The sequence below is a fragment of the Melopsittacus undulatus genome, chromosome 6, assembly GCF_012275295.1.
Source record: "Melopsittacus undulatus isolate bMelUnd1 chromosome 6, bMelUnd1.mat.Z, whole genome shotgun sequence".
In the NCBI taxonomy this organism is placed as follows: domain Eukaryota; kingdom Metazoa; phylum Chordata; class Aves; order Psittaciformes; family Psittaculidae; genus Melopsittacus; species Melopsittacus undulatus.
The window spans coordinates 34510290-34527515 of NC_047532.1; positions in this window are offsets into that span (position 1 = coordinate 34510290).

Below are 17226 nucleotides of genomic sequence, written 5' to 3' on the forward strand. Positions count from 1 at the left end.
AGACTCTAAATCCTTTCAGTCACTACCATAGAATAATAGAAGAGTTAGGGTTAGAAAGGACCTTAAAATCATCCAGTTCCAACCCCCCTGCCATGGGCAGGGACACCTCACACTAAACCATACCACCCAAGGCTTCATCCAACCTGGTCTTGAACACCGCCACGGATGGAGCATTTACAACCTCCCTGGGCAACCCATTCTAGTACCTCACAGGAAAGAATTTCTTCCTTAGATCCAATCTAATCCTCTGCTGTTTAAGTTTCAACCTGTTACCCCTTGTCCTATCACTACAGTCCCTAATGAATAGTCCAACCCCAGCATCCCTGTAGGCCCCCTTCAGATACTGCTATGAGGTCTCCATGCAGCCTTCTCCAGGCTGAACAGCCCCAACGTTCTCAGCCTGTCTTCATAGGGAGGTGCTCCAGTCCCCTGATCATCCTTGTGGCCCTCCTCTGGACTTGTTCCAACAGTTCCATGTCCTTTTTATGTTGAGGACACCAGAACTGCACACAATACTCCAAGTGAGGTCTCCTGAGAGCAGAGTAGAGGGGCAGGATCACCTCCTTTGACCTGCTGGTCACACTCCTTTTGATGCAGCCCAGGATACAGTTGGCTTTCTGGGCTGTGAGTGCACACTGCTGGCTCATGTTCATTTTCTCATTGACCAACACCCCCAAGCCCTTCTCTGCAGGGCTGCTCTGAATTTCTTTTTTGCCCAACCTGTAGCTGTGCCTGGGATTGCTCTGACCCAGGTGTAGGACCTTGCACCTGGCACATTAAACCTCGTAAGGTTGGCATCAGCCCACCTCACAAGTGTGTCAAGGTCCCTCTGAATGGCATTCCTTCCCTCCAGCATATCAACTGAACCATACAGCTTGGTGTCATTGGCAAACTTGCTGAGGGCACATTCAATCCCACTGTCCATGTCACCTACAAAGATGTTAAACGAGACTGGTCCCAACACCGATCCCTGAGGGACACCACTCGTTACTGGTCTCCAAATGGACATTGACCACAACTCTTTGCATGTGACCATCCAGCCAGTTCTTTATCCACTGAGTGCTCCACCTATCAAACTGAAGTCTCTCCAATTTAGAGACAAGGATGTCATGTGGGACAGTGTCGAACCCTTTGCACAAGTCCAGGTCGGTGACATCAACTGCTCCACCCCTGTCATCATTTCCGTAGCCCTGTTTGACTGAATACTATATAGCAAGTTGTCCAGTTTTATTAGCACATTCTTTCAAAATGGGGGGGAGAGGGGGGTGGTGTTTTTTTGTTTGGTTTTGGTTGGGATTTTTTTAATCCTACAGAGTGAACTTTAAAATGGAGTGAAAATTTTGAAATGTTACCCATTTGAAAGAAGGGTGGGAGGGGGCTAGGGCTAAATTAGCAACGGTTGTGTGTGCCAATTTTCAGCTTTCCAGGTCAGACACTTCACAGCAGTACAGTAGCTCTAGGAAAGTATCTGCCTTCACAGAGCAACATTTCTGGGCAGATGAGTAAAGTAACATTCTCTCACAGTGAGGAAGGTGGCTAGATTGTTTGCTCTAATGAATACTTCTGGCAATTTAGCTATGCTAAATTACAGCAAGAAGTTCTCTACAATCTCACATTGCTTCTTCCAGCTACACAAAACACTCACATGTAACCTCTGATACTTCTTCTAGCTCCACAGGGCCACAGAATTATTAGGGTGAGGAACGCTTATGAGGGGACATAGCTGTTTTTAATGTAAACAGCCAACTCACGTGCTCCACAGCAGAACAGCGTGTCTACACATTCTTTCCCCTTAGACTGGTTGTGAGATTTTTCTGCTTAACACTTAACACTGTTAGTATTTGGGGTACAGCTGCAAAAATAGCTCTGTTTCTGGCAGGCTGGTTGCATCACTCAGAGCTGCTGCAGCAAACCTTGGGCTGCTGTTCTTAATTTGGGCTATAATGCATCTTCATTGCTGGCCTTTTGTAGAGGAAGATGGAAGAGCTACCTTTTCTCCACTTTCCTCAGCAAAACAAAAAGCCCACAACAGGCAAAGTTGCCTGCACTGTGCTGAGGAAGCCAAATTACCATGTAATAAGACCAATAAAGGGCAGATAGAATTGTCTTGAGTCTTGACTCCATATAGCTGAGGAGCTAATGGCATGAAGATAGACAACTGCTCTTCTGCTGACCTCACATGGTCCCCCTGGACATGCTTGTGTGATCCCACAGTGTGCTCCATCAGTACCAGGCTTTAGTGCAGTGAAGCAGCAGCAAAGACTCCATCTGGGGTGCCTACATCCCACTGAAGGCAGTTCAGCAGTTACCTTTGGACACAGAAATACAGCAAGGGCCAACAGGGAGCAGGTATGGCTCCGCCAGAGCAATGAGAAAGGGCTACAGCAAATGATCATGTCCATGGGTTTCTGTGTTGGACTTCCTGCTTCTGAAGCCCTGCTTTTAAAAGGCTCTCACTTTACCATAGCCTGAGAGAGCTGCAGTCAGTACTCTGCAATCATCCAGACTCTACTTTTTTCAAAAGAAGTGCCATTGCATTACCACTCATGAAACTAAAAGCAGAAAAGGAAAAACTATACATATGCAAATGGTTATGCATAACTGTCTAAAGTTCGTAAGAGATTTCATGGAAAATAAACGTGGAAAATTCACAGATTTTCAGCATGACTCAGGGGGCATCCAAACAGTAAATGTGACTCACGGACTGCGTAGGCACATACAGGTATGTGGGTAGGCTTCTGGAAGCCATATGGTTTCCTGCAGGAGCTGAATATCAGCACAAGTGGTGGTGGGGAGAAGAAATGTGACGTTTTATCACATAACAAGCTACTTAAGCGCTGCATGTCCAAGAATTGCTCATGGAGCAGAGCCTGGCGAGGGCTGGCTTCCATCAGCACTGCAGAATAGGAAGGCTTCTCTAAAGAACGAGATCTATTTACAGGAAACTTTTCGGAGCACAATGAAATTTAAGAGGATGAGAAGCAATTATATTCCAAAATAATTTGGTTTTGTTGAAACCAGTCTTTGAAGAATTCCCTATAGGAGGTTACAGTCTGGCAGAAGAGGGACACCATGTGGGACCCTGGCAATATTTGGGCTGTAGGAAAGCAGCTGGAAGCAATTTCATCTGAACTCTAATCATGTTTAAAAATGATCAGCCAAGCTTGGACCCAGAGCAAGACACCTACCCCATGGAGCCAAAGGAGTTGTACCTGCTTAGCCCCATCTAAGTGTGCTGTGAAATATGTAATTAAATATTCAGGTGAACTTCTCCAGTCAAAGAACAGGAATGCTGCAGTTTTCAGTTCCTGGCACTGCACAGTGCACACACCCACTGTCCACTGAGGGCGAGGGAAGTCTGAAAAGCTGCTATATCATCAGGGAATTCAATACCCCTGCCCAAACCACAGGAATTTACAAGGTTGTTTCCCCTCAGGGGGAAGAAACAAGGAGGTAAAACAGAGACATGGATTTTGTGACTTTACATGAATAGCATGAGCCAGGGCAGACACCTATCAATCTCAGGGGAACTACACATGATAAATATACACTGCCCCTTCTTATTTTACATCTGCAGCCTGTCTCCTCTGTTTCCTGAAAGACAGAAATCCATTAAAGAAAGGTGGGTGGTTTTCCCCCCTATAACTCTTACTTACAGCAAGTCATTCCTTCCCTCCAAAGCCCATAAAGAAATTGAAAAGGGAGGAGGTAAATAGCAGTTACAGGTTATGGGACTCAAATGAACAGTATTTTTCTTTTTTTAGGTCAAAGTCAGTATCAATGCAATTTACTTCTGATGCACATGGTGTGTTTACGCCTGCCCCTTCAGTCTCAAAACTGACAGAAGCAGGAAACAGGTAGATGAAAGCAGAATGGATTCAAGTTTATTTTGTCAGCAAAAGGTACCTAAGGCCAGGAGGCTTGCATTCTACTTTGGGTTTGGATCTCATGGATGCTGGGTGTGTGGAGATGAGACTGAGCTGATCTTACCTATGCTCACAGCAAACCTGACCTGCTACACAGCTAGGTAACACTTCCTCAGCACAGTGCAGGTTTTACTTGGAGTCCCTTTTCAAAGAAAATTTCCATCAAAAATGGGCACTGTTTTGCCTGAAAGCATCAAAGTCCTGGAAAAAGTCTGTGTAGTGGGATGCAGATCTTCCTTTGAGAACTGTACTTAAAGAATTACTCTGGAACATTTGACCTAGGGCACATCCTGTAGCCTATGGCTTTCACAGTGATGGAAAACCCTCTTCTCAAGACAGTGAAGACATCCACAGATAGTGTCTATGGAGCTACTCTGCTTTTGGGGTGAGAATTTTGCTGATAAACACTGGTAGATGGGGTAATACACTACTGTCAGTGCTGCTTTTAGATTATAGCAGGTTTGATGAAGGAAAAGAGACAGAGACAACCAGCTTGATCTAACAATACATAAGAAAAACTGGAATGACAGAAATAAAACACTAGTCTCTGAGCTGTCAGAACATCTATGCTGATATAGGAACAGGCAGGAAGACAGCAGAGGTAGAGCAGGTTACAAGAACTAATCACCCACTGAAGTTTACTTCCAAAGCATTTAGAAAGCATGGACACTGAATAGCAAGTCCCATGTTCAGAAACTGATGAGAGTGATTGTCTACTATCTCCTGTTGGCCACTGCAGGAGCAGGGTTATCTGCTTTCAAACATATTGCTAGTACAATTTTAGCTGGAGTTTTCGGGTACGGTGCTGCTCCATGTTTTAGTGGTTATAGACAATATGGATTAGAGAGTCTCATCTTCCTACACAACTGTGATCCCCCAGTACCTTGAAATTTCAGGACAATAAAGGTAAAACTGGCAGTATTTTCTCACTTTCTAGAAATCTGCAGGCTCTGCTTGGAGAGAAGCAGTCTCCCAGTGGTGGGCAAGGAGGGACAAGGGCAGTACTTATCTGTAAGAGTATTTCTGATGTGGGGGGAGATGCCAGAGCTACCTCCACATCCATGTGTGCAAGCACCCCTTGCCACAGGTACCAAAACGAATTCCTTGCCCCAAAATGGACTTCCTCCTGGCTGCCATTCCCAGGCAGATTGTAGCTGCCCTCAGTCATCTGCCAGCTGAGCCAGTTTATGTACAGGAACAACAAAACTGAAGCAGGCAGTTACCAGCAATGTGTGAACTGAGTGCAAACTCCTGTGCAGGTCCTACATCCAGTTGACTGTGGCTGATGCACTTCGTATTCCATTCTTGACTTCACAAGAGCCTTTACAAACAAGTCAAGCATTGCTGAAAAGACAAGCCCTGTAAGTCTCACGTAGATTTTATATGCAAATCTTTCCCCAGAATCAGTGATTCAATTAATTTTAATTTAACATAATAAAGATGTCTCCATAAAAGCTTGAACATAACTGATCATGAAATAAACATAATCTAATTATGTCTCAGATACTGCAATTACCTGCACAAGCAGCTGGCTGGTCATCTGGGTCCCTACCTTCACTGGAGGGGCAGAGCACTGACCCTGCTCCAGGGATGACACAGTCCTAAGCAGCAAGCCAGATAAGCTCCTTTGTCCCAGGGGGTACAGACTCTCCCTCTGTCCAATGGAGGGAATCTCACTACAGCAGCACAGCCCAGGAAAGGCAGGGTTGGATGGGCAGAAAAGATGTTAAACCTCTTTAAAAGGAAATTCAACACAAGTTTAGTAGGTCTCTGGATGGAGACTCTGGTGCAGGGCATATATGTAGGTACTCTGTCCATCCTGAGGAATAGCAAGAGAAATGCCAGGTTAGCATAGATCCCTTTGGGATCTGCAGGGAGCTCAGACTTTCCTGTACCTCACTGCTATGGAGAGCAGTCTCAGTTATCCACTGGGAGGTCAGCCTGGCATCGGTGGTGGAAGCCAAGTCTGCATGCAAAGGTGACATGGCACAGAACACATTTCTGTGGGACTCCATTAACTCCAGGTTATTGACTCCTGCACTTCCAAGTGGTGACTTTGGCTTGGGGGACAGAGTCCTCCTGGCACCTCAAGCCCCGCTTCTGTGCAGAAAATAAGCTATGCAAGACATATGCAGCTATGTGTGCTGTAGAAAGGATCAGAAGACCCTGTGATGTGGGCTGAAGATTTCTCTTGCAACTTCTGTGGCAAGTTAATTGCTGTTGATTACAAACCCAGTGCAGTCTTCTTGATTTGCAACACAGAACTACAGCCATTTAAGAGAACAGCCCTGCCTCCAACTCCTCAAGCACAAAATTCTTGTGTTACTTAACAGCATGGTACAAGGCTGTTTAGGAAACAAATAGCAAGTAGATCTGGTAAGGACCAGAGGAATTGAGAAGCAGATAATAGCTACCTGCTTAGTAACAAGAGGTGTTACACTCCATTACCTCTTTTGTGGTGGCTGCTCTCTTCTATGAAGATTGGGTCTCTGCTGTGCTAGGCAGCACATGCAGAAGAGTGGCTGTACAATGTCCTCATCTTGTGCTCTCTTTCTGCTTTTGTTGATGCCTGCCAAGGAGCCCATGGGGCCAGCTGAACCTCTGGGCTCTCTCACATCTGTACTGCAGGAGCAGCCTGGTCCCTGGTCACTGCCAGAGCAAGGAGCAGCAAAGAGGCAATCTGAGAGGCAAAGTGACTTGACCAAGGTCACCAGCAGACCTGCATTTGAGGCTCCATTGAAACGAGTGATCACGACCTATGCATGGTGCCCTGAGCTTGCCGTAGGGCACAAGCAGCTCATTTGTCACTGGATGCAGAAGTTGCTAGGCTTTCTGCAAAACAGCTGATAGCCTTTGAAACAGTGGCAGAACAAGAGAGCACTCCTCACTTAGAGCCTCCATCAGCCCTGCAAGGAGGGGACAGAAGATGTGATAAGGTCAAGCTCCACCAAAGCAAGGCAGGAGATTAACACTGTGTCTGATACCCTGGACGCATGCTCAGGCAAACTCTATGGGACACCTCCACATCATTTCATGAATAAAGTAATTCCCTATTGCCAAGAGAAGAACCACCATATCTGTACATGATGCTTGACTTAACTTTTTTTAATTCTAACACAACAAAGTACATCACATAACTGCTTTATGTAACACATAGTCCAAAGTGGGGTTTGTAACAAATCTGAGGTTTACATTTCCTTTCATTTAAATGGCATGATGTTGCATACACAACTGTAATGTGCCTGCCTTCTGACTAGCTTATATTGCTCCTTCCCAAAGGAATGGGAGCAAGAGCAGATTTCTTTGTGGCTGTCCCTGATGCATGTTGGTGACATAAGCTGGCTGTCTTGGGAATTTCACGTAAGCTGAAGCTTGGAAAGCTGAGCTACACAGAAGTGTCAAAGCACACCCAGGAGCCCAAAATAGGAAGGAGAAGGAGGCGCGTGAACTGAAGTGGCTCAGAAACACTAGATCTGGACAGCAGATTAAATATAAATTGCTATGAATGTGGGGCTGGTCTAAACCAGCTCCAGCAAGACAGGGATGACATGTCTTGTGGTGTACTGCAGGCATAAAGAACAGAGTGCTCATAAGTAAAAATAAGGCCTGTGAATATCTCCCCACTTCTCCATGCAACCAAAGCAAGAAATCCCAAATCAAACCCTCAGTCAGTTAAAAGCTATCAGTACCAAAAATAGTTTGGGGCAGTAGAAAAGAAGTTTTGCAGCAGCAAAATGCAGGGTGCAGTGATCAGAAAGGAAAGAAGCCAAGTGAGTGAGTACAGCAGGCCGCAATGACCACTGGTTTTTATCTCCTATGCTGTCTAAGGAATCTGGAGTGACACAGATCCAAACAAGGCTTGGATAGACTATGCAGGATTTAAAGTACAGTTTCAATCTCAGTTACAGTCATACTACCATTACTGCAGCTGGGAGCAAATGTGTGGGGATGCAGAGCCAGCCCCCTTCAGGGATGGATCGCCAGCCTGTGCCGAGAGTGACAGTATTTGCAAGTCTTCTTTTCTTGTACACTGCTCAAAACACTTCTGGCCAGTTCCCTCTTCCATGTGGCAGGGTAATAATGCAAACTACCAACCTACTGACTACAGCTTCTAGGTTTCATTCAGAAAAATCATAGAGAAATCATAATGCCTGTATATGAAAGTTCTAGCTTTGACTTGCTAATATATCCTTATGTAGGTGAAGCTAAGGCAACAACATACAGGTGTTTTGTGGCTACGTGTGAAGAAGGCAGGGGAGCAATCACTGAACTGCTGTTATCATGTTCAGGAATGACTGGCAGGTTTCAGGAAGAAGAAGTGTTCATCTTCCCAGATGAACTGTATGTGAACAGCGATGAGAAATGCTGTCAGTTGACTGCTGAATCCAAAACAACACATTCACCTTTAATCTACTGCATTTTAAAAAGCATTAGTCAGACTGGGCACATGACGCTGGTTACCCCAGAAGGAACAGTAAGTAAAGCTTAGAATCTCCTAAGCAGTTTATAGGCTATACATCATGCTCGAGTGCCTCCTCTAAGTCAAAACCCACAAAATCCTTCATCTCCAACACCCTCAGGAACAACAGAACTGACAATCAGCTGCACAAGAAGCTGACATGCACCACAAGGTCAGAACCCAGCACAGAATTATCACGTCATCCCTGTGCAGCAGAGCAAATGTCCCTACAGGAGGGTCTCATCACCACCACCGGCACTGGAGCACTTCAACATCTTCCTTGCTCCTGTTTCTACATCAGCATGTGATACCTCCCAGACCCCCAAGACTACACATCTGTCCTATTCTATGTACCACAGTCAAATCTGCGCTCTGTGGTTGAGTATCTCCGAGATCAAGGGAATTTGTATCTGGATGATATCCTATATAACTAGACAGAAATAGATGGTCATGAAAGCATTGTAGAGAAAATAATCCTAGTAGGAACAGGGAGAGCACTCCCAGCAAGGAGCTGATTCCTGCCTGGTGCGTCTGTTGTGGATGGCTGGATGCAATTCCCTGTGCAGATCAACTTTTTTCATATGTAAATCAAAAGCTGGTTCAAAGGCTTCTATTGAATTCTTGATTCCCCCTGACTCTGGCTTTCAGTTTTCCCCCTTTATGCCAACAGCTTAGTCAGAAGTCTTTTAAATCACTAGAAAACATCTCAATTATATAATTAACTAGAATGTGCATATCTGCAAACCATGACAAGGGAAGGCTTTGGCTGCCCAAATTTGACAGCATAGAGAGGGCTTGTATGCTACTAATTTTTAGCTAAACCTGATAAGGAGGAAGCTAAAACTAGATGTGATCCCCTCTGCCAGTTCCTCCAAGGGCATGGCAGCCATGAATGTTGCACTGTGCCTACACAATCGCATGCATCTCATGGCTATATGAGGAGGTTTCAATCCCTTCCCGTAAGAGAAGGAATAGCACAGGAGGTGGGTTTTGCATGCTTAAAGGCAACTTGCCAAGCCCCAAAAATGCTGTGTTCCCCAGGCCAGGCTTTGCAGGAGTGCCCCATCACCTGATCCATGTGACTAAACCTTTTCCTATTTAAGTTTCACACTCAGCTGATGGACCGTGAACTGCTGAGCCCCAAATGAAAGGGCAGGGCTGATGGAAGCAGTAGAGTGAAGGAGTTAAGCAGTCACCAGCTAAGAGCAGTGAAGAGAAAAGGGATTTATCTGCCTGAGAAGCAGAGACAAAGATGAGTACAGTTATGTAGGCAGCGTGAAGGGAATGCTTAGAGACAGGAGACTGAAATGGCACTAGATATACATAACCCTTGAGAGGGACACATGGTGATGTTTGCCTCAGCATATAGTGCCAGTGAAAATGGAATGGATAAAAATAAATTATTAATTGAGCACATATATAATTTAGACCGAACCTCTGAACATAGGTGTGATTCCAGATTCCCAATTTCAAAAGGCAGACTAATCAGCTCCAGGAAATGAGGAATTAGTGAAGCTGAGGAATTGAGGAATTCAAGGACCTAAAGTGGACAAAAAGCTCTTAAACTGCTCTAGGACTTGTATCTTGTGCAAAAGGTTTAAGTTCCAGGGGAGCACTGCAAGCTCAAGTCTTCACCACCTCAGAAGAGTAGCACTCAAACTCCACATGGAATGCATAGGGAATAAAAGCAAAGGTACCAATACATGACAAGTCAAAAAATATTTTGTTATCACCTCCAGCAATCCTCAAATCAAACAACATCTCACAGTATGTATTAAACAAACGGGAAAGTTTAGTCAGCTATATGAGAAAAAGTTGATCAAAGAAAGGAGGAGGGAGGGTCTTTTTACAAAGAAATTGGGGTAAATGCTTATTTCAGGATGGCCTCAGGTTAACTCTTTGCCTTACTTTTCAATAGGAAAACAGTAATGTTGAATATGAGGTAAAAGACAAGATGGATAATATGATAAATATTATAGATAAATACTGTAGTTGGCCATTGATTTTTTTTCAGCCCAGAGCTGGGGTTTCACATACTCAGAGTGGGCTGACACATGAAGCTGTGGCAATAGCAGTATTTGAGCATAGTCTGGGACATTACCACATGGCTAGGGAAACTCAAAACAATATCTATACTTGAGATAAGTGATGAGGAAAGACTGAGTCCCTGTGGTCTAACAGCAGCAGAAAGATAAATCTTAAAACAGCTTTTGAAATACTACAAGATAACAAAGAACACAATAAAAAAAATATGGACTTTACAAAAAGAAATTGTCAGATTTTGTTCTTTTTTCCTTTGAAAGCCGGAAGAAGCTCCTTAGAGCTGATCCCTTCAGCCTTCAGAGAAGCAGCTGATCAAAGGGAGATTAGCAAACTGAAAATGCTCCTGCTGAAAGACAAGATACAACGCAGGGAGGGCCTGGCTACAAGGGAGGCATTACTGCCACAGGTCCTTAAGAGTCTGCCATTGAGTTTGATATTTTCTTGTGCCAAAGATGTAAAGAAATGAAGTTTGCTCTTGCCACCTGCATGTAAGAGAGCTGGGTTAATTTCAACAGACACTAAGGAGGGTACAGCTACAAGAATGTACAGCCTGCTTCAGCAAGGACTGAATGGCTGGATAGCTCAGGCTTCAAAAGCAAAAGAGACCACCTCATTCCTCTCTAAAACAAACCAGAAAACAGGCACAAGAGAACAAACAGTTACCTCAGCCACCAGCAGCAGCAGCACAGGCTGGCTGGGGTACACTTGGCATGCATTAGCCCTTGCACTGCTGGGGCAGCTGTGACAAGAAGTCAAACTCATTTCCAGACCAAAAGGGATTCAGTTGTGAAGAGCAGCAGACAAGGCAGAGTAGTGGGTGCAGTTACATGGAGTCACCCACACTGGACAAGTCATCCCATTCCCTAGAAACACACAGCTCATCTGTTATGCTGCCTGCTTCATCCCACTTGTGCTTGGGCAGAGTTTCACTTCAAACTGCCATAGTACTGGTACATCTGCAGTACCTGCCACACTGCCCAGCGCTGCTGGGACAGACCCATTGGTAACAGCGGGTGCCCCTGGAACAGCAGCTCCCAAGTAATTTGGGAACACTTCTAGCAGCATTAGTCACTGCCTTATCCTGACATATTCGGGGCCGTCTGACCAAGTTAGTGACACAGACATTGCTTCACAGTGGTCAAATCTCTCAGCTCATAAAATAGTAGCTTGAGTTTCCTGCCTTTCATAAAGCCGGGAGCCCTTCAGTATCAAGCTCATTCATGAAAGATAAAAATCTCTTGGCACAGGCTCCTTCCTCACTTGTAGGTTAATTTCATTGTTGAGGCTCTGCAGGGCACTTAATACATCTCTCCCCTGTTAATCTGCAGCAAATTTTGTGACTGATGTAGCTGGGTATCGGCCAGGCACTGCCAGTTAAGGTGTGCATGAGGTTCTTCACTGCTATGTCCATTTTCTTCCTTATCTCCCATCCCAGCAACACAGCATGGGATTGAACAAACCCAGCCTGTCATTCTGCCTCTTGCATCTATGATCGGCCTTATCCACCACTGAAGACATGTCCAATGTTTTGCAGCATCAAGGAAGTTAAGTGACTTGTTAACCAGGGATGGGAACAGCAATGGGACCCAAATGGTGGGTGCAGGAGGCAGCAATGGCCACATATCAGGCAACTGCTCCCAGAAACTGCATGTGCCTGCAAGTACTAAGAGTACCTGAGCCTTCTGGTTTTCCTTCAGGACTGTGCACAGCAGTGGTTAAAGCCAGACAGCATCAGGTGTGTCCTTGTGTTCTGCAAGATAATGGCACCATTCCGGTGAAGTCAGTACAGTTCAAAGAAATTAACCAGCCCAATTTTAATTAAAATTATAAACTAATGAACCAGGTTCCCAAGGGACATGGCAAAGCATCCTTCCTTGAACTTTCACAGCAAGGCTATTTGCATGGAGAGAAAATTACCGATCTGCGCTTTGGAACAAATGTGGTAACTGTGCAGGGATCGCTGCATCTCCTTCAAAGGCCAAACTGTTTGCACACCTAGACTTTCCCCCATGGTTTGCTATAGATATTTACCAGTTGATTCCCATCACTACTTAATTAATGTGGTCATACAGACTGTTCAGTCCTCATCCTAAAACTCTATCCCCTTTGTAGCTACCATCTTACTTCCATGGGTCTGCAGAGCTCATTTGAAGCTTCTGCTGCCTGCTAGTGGTGTAGTGATTTTGTGTCAGGCTAGTAACTGAAAAGCCTTTTACTACAGTAACTCAGCCTTACATAGAAGTGTAGTTAGTCATGGATGTGCCTGTGCAATTCATAATTACAGAACTGAGCCTAAAAAAGCACAGTCCTACAAAGGACACCAATATGCAGAAAGGGTTTTGATCCAAATGGGGCCATTTTGTGTGCCCCTATATCATTCTGTATCCATCCCTACAGTACCATGGCAATAGTGAGAGCTGGAGCATTCCCATTGCTGTTTTGTGCTCCACTAGTACTTTTAGAGGATGAACATTATAATGTAGTGTTAAGTAACAGCAACAATTAAAAAAAAAGCAGGCCTCTGCTCTATTAAGCAGCTACAAGGACACCTACTACTGCTCAAACAGCTTGGTTTCTGTCAAGGCAGCATGGAGCTCATGCACTGCTCCTGCAACCATGAGCTAGTAGTGGCCAGAATTCTGCAACCTCTCTGCAAAGCCTTGCTAGTCATACTGGCACCACTGCCACACTCAGGAAGAAGACCTGAGCTTTCCTCAGCCTCTCCTGGTGTAGCCCGCACAAAGTCTCTTGAGGTCTTGTTGCACAGGGCAGAAATGGAGAGGATGCATTCACTTTACGAAGCTGAGAAGAGATTATCCTCAAAGCCTGAGCAGCAGGTCATTTTGCCTGAGGAAAACTCTGGTCACCAAGCTGTATGTGCCTGTAGGACCTGACCCTCAGCTACGCCTGCCTTTAAGCTATTCAGTCCAAGCATCAAGCCCAAGCTGTCACCCAGGCTGGCTATGCCTGTGATACCACAATAGCTTTAGCTCTCCCAGGCTAATGAATGAAATCATGCTGTAACACATATATTAATTCTGCTCCCAATCTATAAACCCAGAATGTGGGACAAGTTTTCCACCTCCTGAGCCCTGCCTCTTCATAACACCCCAGTTCCTGCTGGTTAATAGTCTCCATCTGTCATGGTCACAGTAGAACTGTGAAACAGCTGGGAAAACAACAGTTTTGGAAAGGACACAACAGTGATCAGAAGAGCATGAGCTTGCACTGTGACACTACTCCAGACCTGACAGAGTGCAAGCCAGAGAGCTATTGAAGCAGAGACATCGCTGTCCCAGCCATTCCTGCAGAGCAGTATCTGCCCTTCAGGAGTCCTTGAACCGAGAGGCAGAGAGGAGCTGAAGAGTGCCAAATGGCTTCAACAGAGGCAAATAACGCAAGGAAGCTCAGCATGTATCACCTCTGCATTTCTGAAATGCACTTGTTGCAGCCAGTCATGGGACAAGGGATGGACTGTCCCACCTGCTCTGCCTGGGCTCCCTGGGGACAAGGGATGGGGGGGGTGTGTGTGTGCTGGGGGTGGGAAGATGAGCACTTTACAAGCAAGATGTTACTACAGCAACAGCAAGTGCCAGAAACCAAAGCAAACTTCCCCCTTGTCCCCAGACAGGCCTGAACCTCTCTCACAGAAGGCTAGGGTGAAGAGAAAAATGGGTATTTCTGCTCTGCTTCTAGCCCTGTGATAGGCTTTCTTTCACCTAGAGCAGTTACAAACTCTGCTTGCATGAGAAACATTTACTTCTTTTCCAGGAGTCAGTAGGCAGATGCACATGCAGCACTGGGGGAGAGCAAGGGTTTGTCCAGGATAATTATGTCTCCCTGCAAGCACCACAGCTTTCTTCTGTTCTACTGCCCATTAATTCTTACATCACTTGTCTTGCACTCAGGAGGAATGACCTTGGCAGAAACCTCTGGAAACACCTGGGTAACAAACTGATCCATGTTTGTTTTTATCAAAAAGGACAATCTTGCAAAACAGTAAAAACCCTTCATGGACTTCATGGAGAAGTTCAGATTTATGTTTATGTCTCATCTAGTAATTATATTCACAGCACTGCATATTTCAATGCATCTTGGTTTTTATTTCCCTTGGGTGCTTACTCCAACAATGGTTCTAACTCACTGCAGTGCCAGATGAACAAATATCAAAATATTTGTACAATGTCAAACTACCGAGTCTCCCAGAGAACCAGAAAAATATGCAAATAGGTGATTTTCATCAAGTGACCTATTTCTCTAGTGAGACATGTTTGATGTGCAAAGATATTAAAACCAAGTTCTCATACATAAATTCACATGAATAAGTTCAAGTCCTATCCCCAGTTTTCCTTTAAAGTTCTGTCTAAAGCAGCAATTTCTTGGCAAATTCAGTGCAACTTGACTCTGGCCTGTTGTATACAAGAAGATCACAGGTAGAGAAACAGCTCTGAGTTGAATCAGCAAAAGCTTCCCAGTTTACCTCCTACAAGAAACAAGCCAAAAAGTAGGGCCACATAAGTGCATACAATAGCTTTTCCATCTGTTAACTTAAACAGAACAGAATTATACTAGTTCACAGTGGGATAAATAGTACAACTAGCACCTTGAAAGTCCATTTCATTAAGTAAATGATAATAATGCTTGGAACACAACACCCATTAAAAGTAAATAAAGGCTTTTTCTTGTTTGCCCAATCCATAGCCTATAGTATACCACTCTGGCTGAAAACATAAGGTCAGCAAACATCTGCATATACAGAAGTATATTAATCTTATTCATATTGACATTTGTTTGCTGCTGTACCTGTGCATATTTGTGCAGGTACCAGCACAACCCTCCAGGTAATGATACACAAAGGAGCAATGCACTGGGGTGTTTTAAAGAATTTCCACATAAATAAGGTTTTACTGGAAGTCAGGAGGGTTTTCCAGGATTATGTATGAACAGAATCCACAAAATAAGGCTTTGTCCTGGGCTGCCAGTCAACTCACTTGATTTTTTGCCAGTTCTGCCTGTCTAAGGCAATGCAGCTGTGCTGCCTGCAGAGCACTTGGCAAGGCCCTGGGCACAGCAGCAATTGCCATGCTGATGGATGGACAGATCATGCTGCTTGTCAACACCTGCAGTCATGCAGCAGGTCAGGACAGCCACTGGGTCATGGGCTGCTCTCCCTGGGTGCGCAGCACAACACGGCAGCTTCCATCAGCTGCAGCAGGAGACTGATGTCAGAATATTTCAGGCCTGGCATCGTGAATGGAAGTAATAACTGGTATCATCACACAGGAGCTAGAAGGAGGTAGAAAGAGAAGCTTTGTGTGGGTGGTGACAGAAAAACAGCAGATTAAAGAGACAAGGATTAGAATCTGCAAATCACACAAAACCAGTTCCGTGTCAGGCAGGGAATAATTAACTTGCTCTTTTTTCCAGACAAGCAGCAGTGGTGTTCAGAAACACCCTGTCTGACACCAGGTGAAACTGGACACCCGTGAGGGTGTTTTGATTTGAATTCAGTGGGTTTAGTGCATATTTTTGCCATTTGCTGTATATTAATATAGCATTACAGATGGATCCACTGCATATACAAATCTGCTGGCAAAGACACAGGACTTTGGTAAGGGTCAGTGCCTGGGGAAATGATTCAGGACAGTTCTAGTGGCAGACATCAGCTCCTGTGACAGTCAGGGGAGTCTGAGCATGAAAGGGAGTTATTCCCAAGAATACTTTTTGTGTAAGAACTTACTGGCATTCCTGTTACTTTATTAATTCCCTGGATTTTTTTTCCATAAAAAGCTTTTGAACTATTACATATGTGCAACTGAAAGGGTGGAACACAGGAACAAGATGTGAGGGAGCGAAGATCAGGACCAAGTATCTGCCATAGCAAAACACAAACAAAACCAGCCTGCTGGCAGGTGAGTTTCTCTTTCATGGTTCAGTACAGGGCCTGATATTTCTGCATTACTGCCTAGGGTTTGGGGTTTTTTTTGTTTTGGAATGACACCTTTTCTGAAGCCTAGTTGAGTCCCACCAGAAAACCAGTAGTGGAGGCTGCAGTGTTACGCAAACCATACCTGCTTTTAATGGCTTGGCTATCACCTGGCAATGATCAGGCTGCATTTATCTGTTTTCTGCTTGCTACAGCACTGACTATAGTTAGTTCTGTTCATCAAGTTGTAAAACAAAAACTCAGTATTAAGAACCAGAAGTCCTTAACCTACACCTTACAAGCATGATACACATTGCCAGCATCCAATCTGAGTATATCCCACCTTAATGCTGTGCACAAACCCATCCTTCCCAGGCACGGTACCTGCTCCCAGGCCAGCACATGAAGAAAGCAGCTCTTTTCTCTTTACACTTTCAATACAAGAACTCCAATTTCTACAGTGCTTGTTTTCAGGACAAGCATGGAAAGTGGGTACATGCACTGGGTTTGGACAGAGGCACAAAAAGGATTAGGGAATTTGACTAAAAAAAGCAAAAATCCAAGAACCTTTACACTTTGTCTTGTATGCTGGGAGCAGAGGTGCTCATTGTGTGTGTTCGCACATGAGAGGACAGAATCATCCTGCATTTAGAAAAGTGATGTTTGGGGCCTGCTGGTTTTGAGGACCAAAAAAAAAAAAAATATATATATATATATAAATAGTTCAAACTTTGAAGAAAACCCAAACACAGGCAGTTATTATTTTGTCTGTACAGGACTTATTAAATAACCCAGTGTCTGCAAACCATAACTTGAACATTTTCCCTGTCATATAACATGCCAGACCACAGCTGCATAAAATAGAAAAAACC